Below are 20186 nucleotides of genomic sequence, written 5' to 3' on the forward strand. Positions count from 1 at the left end.
CATCTACCACAATTAAAGAAAATGTCATGATGTAACTACTGCTGAAGAACAGACTTCTACTTTTTATTAAAAAAAATATAAAGGGAATAGGAAACAATACTGAAAGCTACAGTAGGCGCATCAGATATTTTAGCTATTGTTTCTTGTGAAGAACTTCAAATTCAAAGATACTCATTAAACTGAGTAGATGGCAATAACAGACGAAGTGTTAATGGGGCAGCAGTGGAGTGTGTCAGGAAAACGAAGAGACCCTGAGGGGCTCACCATGCTGTTTATGCTCAGCTAAATTCAGCAGCATTACCATAAATCCTCTAAAAGATATTGTACTCAATTCCTTATGTGCTACTTTTCAGGCAAGGAAATATTCTACAGAGTAGAAAATGGGAACAACAATAAGACTAAAACTCGTTTCTATTAATCAAACTGCATGTAAATACTTAGTGTAATTACTATCACTTCTTTTTGCAATTTTATAAAAACAAAGAGAGGGTCTTTCAATCTTCAAAATAATGTGTGAATTTATGTGAAAATTTCTGAAAATGTACACAGGAACAGAACATTCAAAGAACCACCATTTCTCCCATAGTTTTTATAATTTAAGGATTAGGTTTCAATATTAATTTCTCACATACATAGTTCAACTGGCTAAAATAAAGATACACATAAACCAAATAACTTTGCACGAGATTCCCAAATTCTTGATTTCTAGTTAGTTTTTTTATTTATTTTAAGACAGCATTCTGAGGGAGTAAATTAATCTTTGGAAATATACATAAACCATAAATTCCAACAATTTACTTCTTAAAAAGGGGTATATATAGTTCTACATTTATCTTTACAGTGACCTTAATGCACCTTTGATCTTAGAACAAAACTTTTCCTACACAAGGATAGGTGGATTTATTAAGGAGAAAACACCTGTAACAAGCTGTGTAACTTCAGCTATAAACACAGTTGCAGGTAAGAAATAATTATTTACAGAAGAAAGGTACTAACAAAACTCTGAAAGGCTTCGCTGCCCATTCCTCTACTTCTGCTCGGCCAGTGCCTCGCCTTTCCTCACGCAGGAGCCGGCGCGGCAGGGCTGGGCTGCAGCACCACGGACAGCGGCCGCTCATTCCTGGTGGGAGTGACACTAAATGCACGTGTTCTCTATATCCTAATTCGTTGATGAATTTAAAAATCATTTTAAAATTAAAATAATGTTGTTGGTTTTTTTCATTTTTCTCCCAATGCCGTCGTGTTGAGGTCTGCTTACAAGTTTTAATTCTTAGATACAGCAAGAATTAACAGATCTGAAAATGATCTGTTGGTTGTTGAAACATGAAGACAGAGCTAAAGGGGCCGATGATGCTGGCTTTCACTATGCGCTCTTGACCCTCCATGTCAAAACTGATATCCACAGTTTTTGGGGAATACTGTTTTGCATACATAAATCTCCACATGTGTAGTACCTATTCAGAGACCTGCCTTAATATCAAACGCTTGGCAAACGCACATGCAGCCATAGGAAAATTGCTTGCCACTGAGAATACTGGAAAAATCAAGTCCCAACAGTTTTCCATTCAAATTCTACTAATGATAAAAATGCTTTATTTCAGGAACCCAAACAAAAAATTCAGTTACCCTTACAGAAGTAGAAATATAGGGCACTTGTAAGAGGCTAAAGTTCAGACTCTCTTTACTCCTTAGCACCTAAGAAAAGCACATTTAAAAGACAGATTAAATGTCATGGTCTCTGAGATGCCCCAAGCAATGTACTTCACAGGAGAATGGCAGAAACACATGGAATGGATACTTTACCCTTATAAGCACTGGATATTTTAGTAGAAGACAAGAAAATTCCCACAAAAAGGTTACATTCTGAATGATGCTGAGAACCTGCAATTTTAACAAAGGTCATAATGAGCCCCCGGTTCTTATTATCCCTGAAGGTATGGAACAAAACCTAAACCACTAAAATAAAATCACAAGGAAATGTCCAGCTCTAGCTCAGTTTAATGCGAACACCACCTGCCTTTAAGAGGTTGTGTACTTCCTCTAGTGCAAGTATTTCGACAGTAGTGGCCACTTGAGTTGTTTCTGGCAGTAATTTAATTGGTTTATTGTTTTTTTTTCAGGAAAGATGAAATAACTACAACTTTTTCTAATATTTTGATAGAGTTTTTTTAGAATTAATTTTTTAGAATATTCTGAATATTCTAAATTTCACTATTTGGAATAGTCATTGTGTTTCATGCAATCTATCTTGGAGATGTGGAATAGCAAAGGTTGTACGGATGTCTGTTTTTCCAATGTTTTCAGAAGAATGAAGGTATCTGCCCAGTCAAAAAATTAATTTACATATATATATATATATATATATATAGTGAGACAGTGAGAAAAGAAAGAGTCCTATAAAGCGGATGGGATGATTACTACTTCCTTTCAGGTCAGGGGAGAGCTCTGATCACTGAGGTTTGGAACTCAGTTCAGTGACCTTGAATATTCAAACTTCATAGAGCCACTCATGATTAGAGAGCCACCTCTTCCCAGCTGGGATAGTGGTCAAGCCACCACCTTGGATGGGTAAGAAATCGCTCTCTTTGTCACCCTTGCTTAGAGCTGTCACCCCAGTGCCCTGAAGCTCATCTGGATATGATGTCTCCTCGGTCCTTCAGGGACAAAGACACTTTTTGATGGTAGAGGGAGACTTCATGAGCTCTGGGAGAACAGGAATGCGAATACAGAGTGGATTTTTTTTTTTTTTTAATGTTCTACTTTTTCCTATCCAGCGTGAATTATCAGTATCCTCTGAATGTATCTTTTTCTTTTCCTCATCCTGCTGTAAAACCACACTCAGTGTTCTAAACACTCATTTATCTCTGCTTTTGGTTTTCCCTGGAGGATATCCTGTAGAGCTTTAAAAAAACTCCACTCAAAAAAAAAAACAAAACAAGAAAAACATTTTACTTTGTAAAAAAACGCCACCCTTTCATTTTCTTTTGTTCCTGGGTGTAACCGAGCCTTTTGTACAAAGTAGGGTGCTCTTTCAGGTTTTACTGCAATTCAAATACAAAATACTTCTATACCTCCACTGAAACTCTTAACTAGCTTCACACAAAGAACAACAACCAACACGCCTTGTTGGTTTGTGTCATCAAACATACTCACTTTGAAAGTTTTAATCCCCTTTTGGTGTATGTTCAAAGACACCAGAACAGCTCTGTTGGCTGGCACCACAAGAGGAAGATGTCCTACTCCCTCAGGAACACCCCAGGTGGAGCTGCAGAAATGCCAGTGTGGCCAAAGCTGCTGTTGTTTCTTAGTTGCCCACAAAAGGCTAAACCTGAGCCTAGAAAACACTGTGCTCTGGTAATATTGGCTAGGAGTGCTGTTTTTAAGACTTACACAATCATATTAGCAAATTATACTGACAAAAATCATGATACATTTTTTCCATCTTTTTGCAGTTTGGGAAATGACATTTAGCTCTACCAACAAACCCCACAAAAACAGGGAAAACCCAAGGGGATCTGACAGCACAAGGAGAAAACATTATACTGGTGTTTGGGATAACGTGGTGATCCGTTTGGCTTGTTGTGGTATTTTAATCTACAACAAATGCATATAATTTCCATCAACAAAACATTTAAAAATATGAAGTGTAAACATTTGTGAGCCTTTACATTAACTTTTATGTAAATCTACCAACAGTCTTAGTGCCAACCCTGTTTTGAAATAATGTCTTCTAGACTTATAAAACTCTCTTATCTATAAATAAAAAAGGATTATTAAGAAAAAGTGATCTTAAATATAAAAATATAGAAGAGTGAATGCCCTTCATCAGAGGAAGAAGATACCCAAAGTTGACATTAAGTGCTCTCGGAAGATTTATGAATATCAGCACTGAAAGCAGACAGTGCGTGAGCATCACTGTTATTACTGGATGTCATGTTTTCTTATGTCAAGTGTAGCTTAGGTAGGATTAAGGGTTCAAAGAATCAGCTGCTGCCAAAAAAGAATTTAAAACTAATGAGGAAAATACACAACTGGCACTGAGGGGAGTTTTTGGAAAGGCTGTGTGCATCCCACACAGAGTAGATAAATAGTTATCTCCTGACTGTGAGGCACATTGGAGAGAGTGGGAAACAGGGCACTAACACCTGAGTGAAAAAACAGGGGACTTTCCTGACTGCAGAAGGTAATGAGGACAGTGAAAACACAAAGTGTTTGAAGTGTTACTTGCTCTTCCAAAGTGAGCAGTGTGTCCACTGCCAGGACAATATGGAATCTGAAAATTGCCTTAAGTAGGAGGAACACACCCCAACGGGACTGGATGAGTCAGAATGTTTTCCTTTATCCTACATCTTAAAACCCTACTACAAAGCAAATTATGTTAGGAGAAAGGCTATGACATTATAAGCTGTTGATCTGGAGGCATTTCAAATACCTTTTGGTCAACAAATACCTTTTGGTGCTCAGATTCATCTCCTCAACATGGTATTACCCAGAGAGCCAGAGCAGAAGAAAATCAGCAGGCAAATAATCAAAACAAATGAGTAAATTAATTTTAGGGTAGAGAACTGATTTGCTTTTCTGTATCTTATCTGCTGTTTTCTTAACCAAACTGGACGTAGTGATGGCATCTTAAGGAAAAAAAAACACAAACAATTAGAAAATGAAAACATAAAAAAATAGCATTAACCTACAGATTATAGACCTATACACTGCAGACTATGAACTATATACAGCAAGAGTTAGCAGATTTAGTTTTACCTTTCTACACTGACAAGACTTCTATTACAAGTGAATGCAGCCAAGTGTCGTGTTACTGATGTGCCTACAGTGCCAGATTTTGGGCAGGGCTGTTTACACAGTCTACTGTGCACTGAGGTCAGATCTACCTAATGACTACGGGTGAAAGTGCTGAGCACCTACTGACTCCTCTGTAGACTAAGGCCCAGTTTTGCCATCTGCTGTCACAAGTCAAAATTTTATTCTCTCTCCTCTAATCCCTAACCAAAATTGTTTAACAACAAGACCATCTTCTGAACAAAACAAAAGTAAAATTGCAACACTCAGCGTATTGTAACATAAGGAAGCACAGAAGTAACCTTTTCAGTACACCAAAATGAAAGCTGTAGAGCCTGGTCCAGGAAACACACTATATTTCCACATCAGATCCATTTCCTGTGCCTCCATTTGACGGTGACTTAAAAGGTCCTGTGTTGTACCCGAGGTTGACATTTGTCTGTATGAACAATGCAAAATACTTGAGAAAAATGAATATGGTCCTATTGAACAGATTTCTTCAAAAATTATTTGTGAACAGATTAGAGCACTAAATTAATCCCAAATTGCATTCACAGTAAAATGTAGCCATGGCTATTGCGCTCTTATGTTCAAGTGATTTATGGTTTCAGACTATCTCTCAGATGACACTAGCTCAGAAACCTATTCTTCTTTCCCCCTTATATTTCACTGGTACTGTCAGGTAAGAGAACAATAACTCGTACCATGACTTAAAGCAGTGCCTCAGATGCAAAGCTGGGGTATCCCACAGTTTGCCGGATATAGACAGGACAACATTTACAGAACACAAAGCCAAGACACAACCCCCAACAGCAAATAGAGAGAAACCAAAACATGTTTATGAACATGGGTATTGAGAGGACAAAGCCTTGATGTCCTCTGATATTCGTACAGGAGACCTCAAAGGGGTCATGGGATATTTGTGGGGCAAGTTCCTACAACAGACTGATTTTTAACAGTGTCAAAAGCAAAACACTAAGGTGGGCTGATGTGGCAGCTACAGACAGAACTGCATATCAGAGAGCTGTACAAGCATATTGGTAGAGTAAATGTAGAGCATTCATGAATGGAAGAATAATCTGCAGATGTAGATACACCAACAGGTGTACAGCTTGTCCCCAAAGGTACAAAAACTACGTGATTAGTAAGAATCCATTATCTAATAAACTACAGCATTTTTTACCCCTGTGATGCTTAATTTGTATCAAAAGATAAAGAAATCAAGAATGCTTGACTAGCAAGTAGACCAGCTGTTGAATAAATAACTTAAGGATTAACAGATACTGCACCATAAGACAAGCTTAAATTCTATTTAGATTCAAAAATATTTATAAGACTATAACAAAGAGAGGTGCTGGTTTAAAGGAAAATGTAACAAAACCCACAGGAATATTAACATTTATAAATGGAAGAAGGAAGTTTCTGTCCTTTCATCACCTCCCTTGAACCACAGAACTTCTCACACTCATTGTATTGTCTAAGAACTTCAGGTTTCTCCATGGAAACAAGCAATTGTTGATGACTGTATGGGCTGGAAAATCATAAAACAAGAGGGAATAACATAACATACTGTGTGGTGCCAAAGAAAACAATGGCCTTTAAAATGGGCAAAGAAGAGGCAGAGCCAGGTAAGAAACTCCTCCCTTTACTGTAAAATTGTTTAAGACCTAAAAAATACAGAATGAGAAAAAAAGTAATTTAAAAATAGTCAATGGTCTCATGTAATAGCCTGTGCCATGGGTAAGCCACAGTCAGCTCCCTGCCACATGCCAAAAGGTCATCTCATGACGAACTCAAAACTACAGTACGAGATAAGCACCCTCTCTCACCTATGTGTGAACGACAGAAGGGAATAGAAGAGACAAGAAAAATTAAGAGCCACTGCTGAGATGTTAAAGACCACATTTGTATTGTCAAACAAAAGACACAGAGCAAAGCAGAGAGACAAGCCAGAGGAAGAGATGAAGGAAAGAACAAAATGTCTCAGGGCTGGGTCACTGTGGCAAATAGGAGAAGTTTGAGGAAAACATGGCAGAAAAGCAAGCATAAATGGGTGTTAGAGAAGATTAAAGCAGTACTTATTAACATTCTGGTTGAAAAAGGTAATGAGGTATGTGTGTAAAAGGTGAAGGTTACAAATAGGGTAAGAGAAGATTATTAACATAAGCTGAAGCTTTCAACTAAGTACCAGAAGTAGTGGCAAGGTTGTAGCAGTATCAGTTGAATGTTTTTCATAACTTGCAATATTTTAATTTCTACAATAAAGCATTATGGTGATTTTTAACATTACAGTTGCTGTGTTAGATGCTAGTATTATCCAAACCCAGCCTGGATAATGTAATATTTGATCACCGTGCCCAGTATGACTTGGACCATCACCATAATTAAGGTAATGGTGTCAGGCAGCTTTTTCTCGTCACCTCAGCAAGTTTCAAAAGCTTCTGTTCACTGCCACATTTCTAGTTCACTGGCTATTGTTTTCATTCCTTTCATCATAGTTTATTGTTTTGCAACAGATTTGAAAAACAGTTAAAAATCCTCAGGGTTTTCTCACCATGTTCTTCTTTGATTCCCACAAACAAAATAATTTTCTAAGTCCAGGTCATGACTATGGACACAGAGGTTGACAACCTGCCCTTTTTCTACTGAAAGTCACAACAGGTATGGGTTGTTTTGTTGCAGGCACTGTGAAAGGTAACAGCAGGTTCCCCTCTTGAGGCTGAGCTGATACTCAAATAACAACGTAAGAGAGGGATTGTTGGAAGAGGAACACGCTGAGAGCAGGACTGCACCGCAGGAGGCTGCCATGCTGGACACAGGTCCCTAACACTTCTGCAAGAGGAGCATTAGTCAGTGTTCAGGAAAGCTGCACCTCAGCTTTCCAGTAATAACTGTAAGAGAGGCAGTGATGAACTACAGACTTCCGCCTCCAATTCTTGAGCCTTACACCTTGAGGGCAATTATTTTCATGGCTTGAACGAGAAGAAGTGACTCTCTGAGACTCAAATTTTCCAAAGATATAAAAGCCTAAGTACTTTTGAGGTTTCGAACCTGAATGTGGTGAGTCTCCAAGGAACACTTAAGTTTAGGAGCAGAATTTAACACTAGTAGTCAAAGTATATTAGGAGATTATTATGTATGACTAAAATCAAGATGTATTTACAACAAGTTCCATCTTATTACCATTCAAGTCTACAAAAACCCTCTATTTTTTGTAAATGACAGCAGGATAACAATCATGAATTTAGGTAAGACACTTAGAAAGTGCTACCCAATTATCTGAGGACCATAGCATAAATTAAAACAACTGTCAGCAGTTAAGATTGATTCTCCTCTTGTAGCCATTTATTAGTATTGATACAGAGTTCTATTACTGAGATGAGCATAAGTTAGACCCTAAAACAACAGGCAGTTCAACACCATCAGCTTAGACCTTAGAATTTTTTTTCTGTGTGTTTTAAATAATTGGCACTACTCTGGATCAAACATTTATTGCGGAAACTCAAAGGACTTTTTGACTAACTTTTCCTAGGGGCTAATCGATAAGCCTAATTAAAAAAACAGACCTGCAACCCTCAATCATTCAATTGCTCAGGACTTTCAGTAATACCAGTTGCAAGGAGAAAAGGCTCTCTACTTGCCATGATTGAGAAGCTTCAAGAAATATTAAACCCCAAGTGCAGATAGTTTGGCTTGCCAGACAGACAGCAGTGTAACAGTATGTCTGAGTCACAGCAGCTACAAATCGTCATGTGCAAAGTCAGTGACAATCTAAGTAGTTGTGAATGAAAAAGATCAGCAGAATTCCATAAATGTTTCTGTTGGTTCAGGTGCTGGGAAAGATACAAGCACAGCAGCAACCTACAGGTACTCGTCCCAGCGCGAGAAGAAGGACGTGGGGCTCAGACACCAACAAGGTGAATATGAGACAGGCACAAAGACTGTCAGATGGAGAGGAAAAGGCAGAAGTACTAAGGCAGAGGGAAGAAAAGATTATGCACCCGTTACCTACATGAATAGGTATATAAAGGCATATCATACCTATACTGCAAAATTTCAATATCAAATTCTTATTTACAACACAAAACATCCTTCATTGAAATCTGTGAACTCATCAATATAAAATTCATGAATATTTTCTTTCAAAAGAACTGATTTATAATTTCTGGAGTCTATTTCCATTGTAGAAGCCTTTGTTAGTATTTATAAAGTACATTAATTTTCATTTAAATTAAACAAAATACGTTGTAATGCAAAAAGGCTGAGAAAATAAGAAAATTTAAATAAAAAACATGCATACACTGTCGTCAATAAATACATGAAAAAGCTGACAATTCTTAAATAGTTGAAAGATTAGGGAAATATAAAAATATGAATGGAAATGAGAAAACTATTTTCCGTCTACTTTTCCCAGAAAAAAAAAATTACAAGAAAACAAGCAAAAAATTGCATTAATGAACTTCAGTAACTGCACTTAATCACAAAATCTAGTCATGAATAGGCTGCTACCATACGGTAAGACAGGTTGCAGACAGTCCTTTATGTAAAAGCAAATGTCAAAAGAAAAGCTCTGATATTTGGTTGTGGGCTCCCACTTTTCACATAGGCATTTCCTAAATCCATGTTTGATGAGCTTCTCCAGCTATAAATTCTGTAAATTCCCTCTGGAGCAGTGCAGAGTGTGCTTCATGAAAATGTCATCTGCCAGCACTGCAATTACTCACACTCCAGCAATCATGTGCACAATGCAGAATGGGTCGAATTCAGGTGAGAACGAGAACCAGCAATCAAGCCTCTGGAATTGAGAACAAAGCCATTTTCTTTCATTTGCCATCAACACAACCATCAAGGCCTTAATTACAAGGCAAGTGTCAAGCCTGGCTGCTGAAAGGCTTATTATTATACAGCTCAGCTTCAAATCAGTTTTGTATTGATGAACTGCAAAAATGAGGAAGCCAGCTTAGCCCCACAAGAAAAGAAACAGGGAATAACTGATTATGTGATTGGTAGGGAAAAACAAGGACATTCAAAAATACAATTTTAGATAGTAAAAGAATTAGTGAGCAGCTCACCTAAAACCTTTCAATAAATATATTTTCTATCTCAATAGCAAATCTGGGTTGTCTGATAATTAAAAGGACACTTTTTTTAGTTGAGACCATTGTAGTGTCCACAGAAGACACTGCAAAAAGTCTCTCTTTAGGTCATGCATTCTGTTTTTCAGACAGTAATGCATGTCTGTGAGCGTTCTCATTGTCCCCTTCTATCTAATTGCATGTCTTTACCTCCAGCATAGAGATATTAAGTGAATTGCACATGTATTCACAAGCCCTTGCTCAACAATTATCTATTCACATTAGATTAGTTGTCTTTATATTGAACAGCAGATGAGAAATCATCACTTAGTAAGCAACAGGATTTATTTATGTTGATTTAATTATCAGTAAGTACCATAGTACATAAATAGAAAGAGTACTGAAAAATGTCATTCACATATATTGTTAAAAAAAACCCAGATCAGAACACTGCTGCATTACTAAAACTGAAAAATATTTAGACAATTGTTAGAGGAAGCATTGATAGGTATGTGGAGTACACTGAGGTGCCTAAAGACAAAGATAAATGGAAGTGGTAGATAAATGGCTTATCAGAAGTTTACTGGCATAGTTTGATGTTCTTGATGTGGTTAGACTGCAGTAGTTTAAATCCTAGGTTTTGTGAGGGCAGAAAGAAGGTACTTCAGTAGAAAGACATTAACAGAATTTGCTGGAAAGAGAGTTGTGTCATATGCTCTGTAAACTCAGACACCCAGATACCACAGAACTGAACAAGGTCTAAGAATAAAATAAAAAGCAAAACAGATACTGGTGACAGAACCTTCTTTGGAAACCATTTGTGATAGTCCTTTCAAAACAAACAATTCTCCTAATAATGCACATTAATCACAGCAATAAGTTAATATTTTTCTAAAGTAACCCTTTAAAAACACAACATAAAATTTTCAGATGTAGCCAAATCACTTAGAAGCCTACTTTGTTTTCCTCAAATGAACTTAAGGTCTTACAAAGAGTAAGGCAGAATATATCCTTGCACTGAATTGCTGTGATTTCAGAAATACTCCCGTTTTGAGAGACTAATAGCAGAAGACAGTAAGAAAAAAAAGTAGTAACATAAAAAATTAATGTAATGGCATAACTGGCAGTCTCACATATTTACTATCACATGCCTTGCTTTTTTCTACAGGTGTATTCTCTCATTTTCTCCCTCTTTATCCTCAAGAAACAAGAGCAGTGTTTTCTTCAGAAGTAACAGACTCCTGCTCTGTGCACATGTTGAGGGAATTACATGAGACAACTGCTTCCTTCCAGTTCATTTATAAGTGTATTTATATTCCATGCACTTCATACATTTCCAGCTAAGCATGTGCCTAAGAACTTTGCTAGCTGGACAGAACAAGTGCAAGACCCTAACCATTACCTTCCAAACTCTGCCACTACAATAGCAGTTATCTCTGACATTCTTTCAGAGAGCATTACCTAAATACTACCAGGTAAAAAAAGTGAATTACCAGCCTTTGAAAGTATATAAACAGAAGTAGTTCTCCAGCTACATAGTATAGTGAAAGAAAACGAACCAAACAAAACCAACCTCATTTAAAAAAATGTAATACCTTTCATATGAATCAACTTATTTTTAAACTTGGAAGTAAACAGGCATACTTGGGGTGGGAAGAGAAAGGGAAATCTTCTGTGTGTAATTTGAGGATACCACCTACAAAAAATCAAATGGAATACTGTTTGCCCACATTAAAATTGCCACCATGGTAGGGAAAAAAATGTTTACATTGAAAAGGACAAGTTGCTGTTCTAAAAATAATTTTTGTGAAAGTGTTGTTTATAATTATTGCAACAGTGTATTCCTACAGTTAGGACTGCACCAATATTCACTTGGCAGGCAGCAGGAAATCATACTGAATACAGAGGAACTGCAAGCCAACACCTCTCATGAGCAAAAGGCTGCACAAACTCGAATGAGCCACTGACATTTCTAAACTTGAATTTTGTCAACTAACATGTACAAGAATAAAAGAAAACTTTTTAGTTGTTAAATGTACACAGAAAGTCACAAAAAAAAAGTATTAAAGTTTACCCTTAATTGTTTCTAGAAGTTTTCAAGAGTCTATGAGATAATTGGAGTTCACAAAGATGGACTCGGAAAGAAAAGAGAAAATGGACAAAACTATAAATGTGTTACTTTCAGTGGTTTGAAGGCCTTAACACAGATGTATTTCTAAAAGCTTGTGATTATTATACACAGTTTGTGACTGAGTGCTTCAGTTTTGCATATTCAGACACAGATGTTATCGAGTTCCTGAGATGACCATGGGCTGCTACGATTTAGAAGACAGATACTTTTATGATTTCTTATGGTGGACAGCAAAGGTTACCCAACACTTTGGACAGCCTTGGTCATTCTGTACTCTCTTGTTAGACAAAGGGATAGCAAAAATTCATCCTCTGGAGAAAATCCTGATGCGATCACTTAGTGAATGGCATCACAGGGGTGGGGCAATGCTATCACTTCAGAGAAATGCTGAGGTACAAAATCAGCGCAATAACTCAGATACTCAGCTTCCTAAATTATCCACCAGAGTCATTCAGTCAAACTTCTTTCATAAATTTTTATAAGGATTTTATGGCCAAACTACATCTTTACATAACAGAACTCAAAAGTGAGTTCTAATTCCAAAGGTCACAATTTTAGTGTGTAATTGCTGCATGGACCAGAAAGGTGTCTATCATACACAGGTTTGTATATAAATCTTGGATTGGCCAAGGTTATTTCCTCTCATTTTTTTCTTGACCAATTTCTTATTTTGCAGTAGCTGATGAAAGCTTTAACATCTATCTCAGTACATACAAGATTTGGATTTCTCTTTATAAAAAGCCTGATAGGTAAAGGAAAATACCTCTGCACCTTTACCTCTACTCTCACTCTTAAATGGTGCAAATTCAGGATGGACCACTTGGTACATCTTAAAATAAGATAGCATGTTAGGTCTTTCTCTGATTTGAATATCACAACACAGTAATTTAACATACTAAGTTATTTCAAAACTGATAATAATAAACAATAGCCGCAGATCAAGGTAAACAATGGTGATATCCCTTCTGAGCAGGTGGTACTAGATAAACTTTGATAGGTTCAGTGGGACCAAGTAAAACTAATGTCCCAGAGAACACAGACAGATGTGAATGTAACTACGCAAGCTCTTTTTCCTGCAGTCTTTTCTCTCATCTCATGACATCTTTGATTTCATACATTTATAGCCAGACAACAAGAATCTGAAACCTGCAAAGGCTGAAACTCTCAAAGATAATTATTTGTGAGCTTCAATAGTGGAAGATAATGCAAATTGAGTACTTATCTATAACTTTATACGCACATAAGTAATCATTTTCCTTTGTGTTGTCTGAAATCAATATTGGCCAGTTTCCCAGTTTTCCAAATCTGTTACTTCACAGTTTACTACCATCTACTGACGTTGCATATATCTTTCTACTTTATTAAATCATTCTCTTGAGTCAGAGATCTGCATGAACAGAGCTGCACAGAAAAAAAAGCATATGAGCTTATGTAAAGTGCAACACAGAGGTTGACATTTATGTACACTATCAAATAACAAAACATGGGTAAGTTTCAGACTTTGTTTCTGAAGGGAGTGTCTTTCTCAGACTTCCAATTTGGAGGTAGAACCACTGTTATTCTAATCCAATGCATATAATTTCATATTAATTCCTGCTATACACATGCACTTTCACCTGTGTACTTCTGGAAAAATAATAACTTCTTTTGCCATTGTTTTATTTCAGGAATACCCATTCTTGGATTTTTTTTTTTCCTATATGAAGTGACATGCTGTTAATTGTAAAAGCATTTTCGGTGTAAGCTACCTCTTACAACAGAGTCCATCCTTACTATTGTTTAACCTTTTATTCTTTAGCCTCTACACAGTACAGAAAGATCTGGATGGAAAAAGTTATAAAAATATAATTGGTTTTGTCATCACTATGGTTACAGCATTATTTCTTGAATATAAAAAATTCCACAGTCTATTTTTAAAAGATTCAAACTTGTGATAAACCCAATGTATTTAGGAATTTCTGGTCCTCTCATCTCTGAAAACGTCTTTTTCCTTGATCTTCCTGTTTGATTCCTGGCTTCATCAAGCATCTCTATTCCAAAACAATGACGGTTTTGACAGCATGTGACTGGAGACAGGAGAGATGACACCCAGATCAAATTACCTATCAGCAGTACAGTCAGGAATTGGCAGTACAAGTGGACTTTCACAGAGTAAAAGGCAATGGGACACTAGGAAGTGTGCTTATAGCAGGCCTCACCAGAAAGGTGCTACTCTCCCCATACAGTGTAGTCTTTCAATTACTCATACAGTAATCCTCAAAGACAGAAAATTTTGGTTATCCATTATTAGGATGACAGACACAACTGGTCTAATCTCTGTCCAAAAAGAAATGTCAAAAGGATGAATATTTTCTAATCATCAGGAAGCAGAGAAACACATTTTCATTACTTAAAGAACATAATTTTTGTGAAAATAGAATACTAATAGATTGTTTTGAGGAAAAGGAATTATGAGTACCTCTGTCTGCACAGGGGAATTCTCTCTGACTTTACCATGGTAAATTTAACTTTATTGTTCTTCATCCCATTGCTGAACTCTTGCTATCAGAACTGACAAATGAGAAAGTCCTCTATAGTGTACACTGAGTAGTGACTTTTCTGGAGGCATTCTGGTGGTTCTTGCCAGAGGAGGTACCACCAAATCCCAAAACACGTTTTCCTGCCAAGAAGATTGGTATAGAAGTCTGATATACAATGGAAAGCAAAGACATAAACTACTGAACTACAAATTTCTATGGAAAAGCTTGCTAGCTGAGGCAGATCAGCCTCTGACCAATTCTAAGCAAGTATTCTGATTTGACGAGTCATTTTTCCTTGGCTTGGTCAACATAAACAGTAATTTTTCTGTCATAAACCTTAGAAGTTTCCAGAGCAGTTCTACTTGTAAGTCATTTTAGTGATACTACGTAGCATCTATGCAAAAATTAGATACGTGCATCCTTGTGGACAGTGGATATTAGTGCAGGAAGTCTTCTAAAGACACCAGTAGAGATTTAAAATAAAACAAGTAAAACCATGAAGCCTCAGGAATTACACCAGTGGGTGTTAGAAATATCACCTATGCACCAAACATTTTAGCCTATGTCAGGAGTTTACACAGTCACAGCTGTACAAAAAAACTGTATTAAAATAAATGTGTTTGGTCATTTACTCTTTCCAAAGTTCCTATCCAATAATTTCATCAATTCAGTGTTCCTCTGGCTAAATCAGAGGTAATAACTTAGTACTTCTCTGCCCACTGTGATATGACACCAGTCAGCACACTGCTACCTTTGGATGTCGTTACCTGCTGGGAACGATGTGTCAGAGTCATCTTCAATGTTCTAATATCAATGCCTTCAACAGGAACTTTAAGATGTGAAACCTCTCGGAACAACCCCAATCCTCTGTGACTCCCTGCAGGGTACAGGGAATCGTGGGGTTTTTTCCCTAAGCAAAGACAGGTTGTTGTTTAATCTTTATGAAATTCTCTAATCCCAACATATCCTTTAATATTTACTTCTTTTTACAAGCTCACATTTTTACAGAATCAGAAAATCAGTCATTCAGGCTGAAAGGGACCTTCCTGCTCCATGCAGGGTCAATACTGAATACAGACCAGGTTGCTCAGGGATTTTTTTCAGCTGAGTCTTGAAAATCTTCAAGGATGAACATCTACAGCTTTTATGGGCAACCTGTACCAGTGTGGGTTTTCCCCTTTTCATTCTTCTAACATTTTGCACACACAAAGCAGAGACATGCATCAGATAAACCAGCTCATGTTCAGGTTTGGGTTTTTTTAATATCTAAAAAATTATCTGAACCACTAATTGTCCATCCAAATCAGGATTTCATGAGACAACACAGTTGTGATACACAACTGTCACTATATATTAGCTTTCTTTGTTGGTAGAGGTCTTTTCCAATCCAAATGGTTCTATGATTCTACGATATTCTGAGAAATAAAAGTAACTGGAACTTCCCGAACCAGCTAAACAACAAATTTCAGAGTAAGGGAAGGAAGTTACTTAATTTATGCCAATTTTATTAAACTTTTTTGTTTGCTTCTGACTTGATTTAACAGAAGGAAAGCACATACTGGTACTGGAAAAACACTGAAATGGCTCTAACTAGGTGATTATTATTACTATTAGAATTTCAAAAGGTGTCCTGACAGGGTGCAATATTGTTTTATTGCCTGCAGTATCAAAACTGATAGCCATATTATGACTATTATATATTTATCAGTGGAATCATTTGTTCAGAAATTATAAAAGGGTCAGCTCATTAATCTGATTCAGCTTCTTTTACAGTCAGTGAAAAGATATCATGAAAGATAACTCAGAAACTACAACAGACACTAATGTAGGAGAAAATCTTACTCCAGACTGCAAACTAAATGAAGTCCATCATAGCAGAGCCAGAATTCCCCCAAAAATAGTTTTCCAGGCTACATTTTTTTATTGTCTGCTAAATAAATGTAACAAACACACTAACTCCACCTCAGTCCCTATCAAATGTTTTAGTGTGCTTTCATGATTTTTTCTTTCACTAGACAATCCCTGCATGGGTAAACCTCAGCTAGATTTAAGTTTTCAGCTGTTGTTAGTAATCTAGAAAAACTAACATTTATGAAAATATAAAGAGGTTTCTGGGGAGTAGTCATAAACATTCTGGAAAGTCTGTTATACTCCTGTTTTGGCCATTACATCTCCTGTCTAGAATGTGCTTTAGAATAATTCACTGGGGCACAGGGTTGTTGGGTTGGAGAGGAGGATTAGAGCAAACAGCTGGCCCACATTTAAAGGCTTTTATGAGCATTTGATTTTTCTGCATCTCAAGTAGCTTCTGAATGCATTCTAAAATGTTGTGAAGAGCTTCTCCAACCATTCATGAGTCAACCAAAATAATTCTAGTTCATTTTCATAGGCAAAAAAATTTACAAAGCCAGATTTGGTAAAAAAAAATTTACTGGATTAATCAAATTGAAAATTAAAACCCTTATGTTTGAGGAACACCTCAACACAGTAACTTGCAATTGCAGGTATCAAATTCTCTTACCCAAATTACAGACTTTTTTGTCCAAATGGCATGTGCATGTGCAAATTTTAGAGTTCAACAGGATCCAAGTGTTTTACTGGTTATGTGTTAAACCCCTGCTTAGCGTTGAACTTATCCACTTGTGGAACATGCATTCGGACAAAACAATGTCCCTGACTGCTAAAGAAGAAAATTCCTCAACCCTAATCAAAGTCCATCCAATGCAGTTCTTATCTGCACCTGCAACTACCATACTCAGAAAGGATAAAAATCTGGCATCTCTCCCTGGACTGTGGACTGTAGCAACTTCTGCGGGTATTTAATGTGTTAAAAAAACCAAACAAACATTTTTTACCTCCAAGCCCAATAAAACAAAGTCAAATACTTCTTGTTTTCTTTTTAAAGCATGTCTTATTTCAGGTCAGCCAGTGTCTACACGTGTGCACAGCTATATGGATATGCTTCCTACTTTTGCTCAAAATCTAGAAATAAACAGCAATTGTGTGTCATTTAAATGTGCACTTTTAAATAAAGCAAAGCTTCAGGTTTCTTTTTTGAGGTGGATTTACTCTTTAATAACTGGCAGGCAGAACTTGGCTTAAAACCAGCCACAACAATTTATTTTTAATTACCATTAACCTCAGAAAATCTGTTTTCCTTTGCGTCCATCCCTCACAGCATGGTGAAAGCTCCCACTCCAACCTGACACACAGGCCATCACAGAGCCCAGATGCCAAGCTCCTGAAAACAGTCATCCAGCAGCAGCATCTGGCCCCTTGGTGGGCTCTACAGGCAGTGAAGCTGACAGCTCTGGAGTTGCCTGTGGGTCTGTCATGTACTTAGGCTGATAGCTGAGCTGACTTATTCTAGTCAGTACCATTTTTCTTTGACTTACCTTTGATCTCGAAATATTTGCATATCATTATGTGCCTGAGAAAAAGTTCCTCTGTAAATCTCTTATGAGCCCTCTGTGTTTGTGCATTCTTAAAGTAAGAAGTGATACCACATGAAGGGAGTCACGATGTGCATTACTTGTGATGTTGTCATGAGATAACCTTTCTCATCCCTTATATAACGCATCCCATGGTTAGGACAAATTGCTACGCGATACTCCGAGAAATCACAAAAGATCTAACAGCAGCCCTATAAATGACACAAGGTAGGACTGTAGGTCCCTTTCAAGCTGCACATTAATGTATTCATGTGTTAGTCTCCTAAGAAGGCTGACTTTACTCCCTTCTACCCTGATTACCATACCCATTAGCAAAGGTGTATAGCACAGCCAAATCCCAAGCAGGCAGAGACCTGGTACTCTGGGAGGTTGGAAGGAAGGGATGAGAGCAAATAAGAGAAAGCTGTAAGCTAAACAGAACAGTAGGAACAGGTACTGGGGGAAAAACAGAAGCGACCAGATGATGATGAATCAAGTTCAAGGAGCATTATTGACAAGCCCAGCTCGTAAGAATTCATCTAGCCTCCATAAACCATTCATTGCTAGGTGGGGGGGGGTAGCTCCTACTCCCTTTAAGAAAAATTTGTATTATTGTTTCTAGACTTCCTACTTCTTTCCTGAAAGTTACTTGTCCCTAAGGATCTTCTACTACAATGCATTTCATGAAAACGAAGCAGTGACCCTCTTTTTCTCCCCTAAATATGTTTGCTCATAAGTTCCAGGCTCTATAGTAATTTTGACTGTGAAGTTTCCCTTCATTTTTTTTAATGTCAAAAGATGTAACATAAAAACTCTCTCAGAAAATCAAATTTAATTCTTTTTAAATCTGGAATTAATTACCTCTAAAAAAAATGAATCACAGAATATGCCAAGTTGGAAGGGACTCATGAGGACCATCAAGTCCAACTCTTAGCCCTGCACAGGACCATCCCCAAGAGTTACACCATGTCCCTGATAGTATCATCCAAATGCTTCTAGAACTCTGTCAGGCTTGGGGCTGTGACCACTGCCCTAGGGAACCTGTTCCAGTTCCCAAGCACCCTCTAGGTGAAGAACCTCTTTCTAATATCCAACCTAAAGCTCCCCTGACACAACTCAAGACATTCCTCGGATTCTGTCACTGGTCACCACAGAGAAGAGATCAGTGCCTGCCCCTCCTCTTCCCCTCACAAGGCAGTTGTAACTGCAATGAGGTCTCCCCTCAGTCTCCTCCAGGCTGAACAGATCAAGTGACCTTGGCCACTCCTCATAAGGCTTTCCCTCAAGGCCCTTCACCATCTTTGCTGCCCTCCTTTGGACACTCATAGCTCAATATCTTTCTTATATTGTGGTGCCCAAAGCTGCACAGAATATTCGAGATGATGCTGCCCCAGTGCAGAACAGCGGGACAATCTCCTCCCTTGACTGGCTGGCGATGCTTTGCCTGATGGCCCCCAGGATATGGTTGGCCCTTTTGGCTCCCAGGACACTGCTGACTCATATTCAACTTACCATTGACCAGGACCACCAGGTCCCTTACCACGGCACTGCTTTCCAGCCTCTCATTCCCCAGTCTGTATGAAAATTCAGGGTTCCAGGTGCAGAATCCAGCATTTTCCCTTGTTGAATTTCCTATGGTTGGTGATTGCCCAGTCCTCTAATTTGTCAAGATCTCTCTGCAGGGCCTCCCTGCCTTCGAGGGGTCAACAGTTCCTCCCAGTTTTGTGTCATCTGCAAACTTGCTTAGTATCCCTTCCAGTCCTGTGTCCAAGTCATTTATGAAGGTGTTGAAGAGCACAGGGCCTAAGATAGAGCCCTGTAGAACCCCACTAGTGACAGGTCACCAGTCTGATGTTCCCCCATTCACTATTACTCTCTGTGCTCTACCTGTGAGCCAATTGAGCATGATGTGTTTATCCAGCTCTGTGCTGGACAGTTTGTCCAGAAGGATCCTGTGAGAGACAGTATCAAAAGCTTTACTGAAATCCAAAAAGATTACATCAATTGGCTTCCCTTGATCCACTTGGTGTGTTACCCTTGCCATAAAAGGAAATCAGGTTTCATAAGCAGGACTCTCCTCTCATGAAACCCTGCTGGCTGTTACCAATGACTGCGTTATCTTTCAGGTGTTTTTCAATACCTCTCAGAATAATCTTCTTCATAACTTTGCAAAGCACTGAACTGACGCCTGCAGTTTCCAGGGTTCTCCTCTATGCCCTTCTTGAAAATCAAGACA

The 20186-nt window shown here is 37.8% G+C and overlaps 1 protein-coding gene across 14 annotated transcripts in view; it reads right to left on the bottom strand.

Annotated features, from left to right (window-relative positions):
* MYT1L (myelin transcription factor 1 like) overlaps positions 1–20186 on the bottom strand; it is a 326870-nt gene that overhangs the window by 218940 nt on the left and 87744 nt on the right. The window lies entirely within an intron of this gene.

This window comes from Corapipo altera, unplaced genomic scaffold (assembly GCF_003945725.1).
Source record: "Corapipo altera isolate COAL_440 unplaced genomic scaffold, ASM394572v1 46, whole genome shotgun sequence".
NCBI lineage: Eukaryota > Metazoa > Chordata > Aves > Passeriformes > Pipridae > Corapipo > Corapipo altera.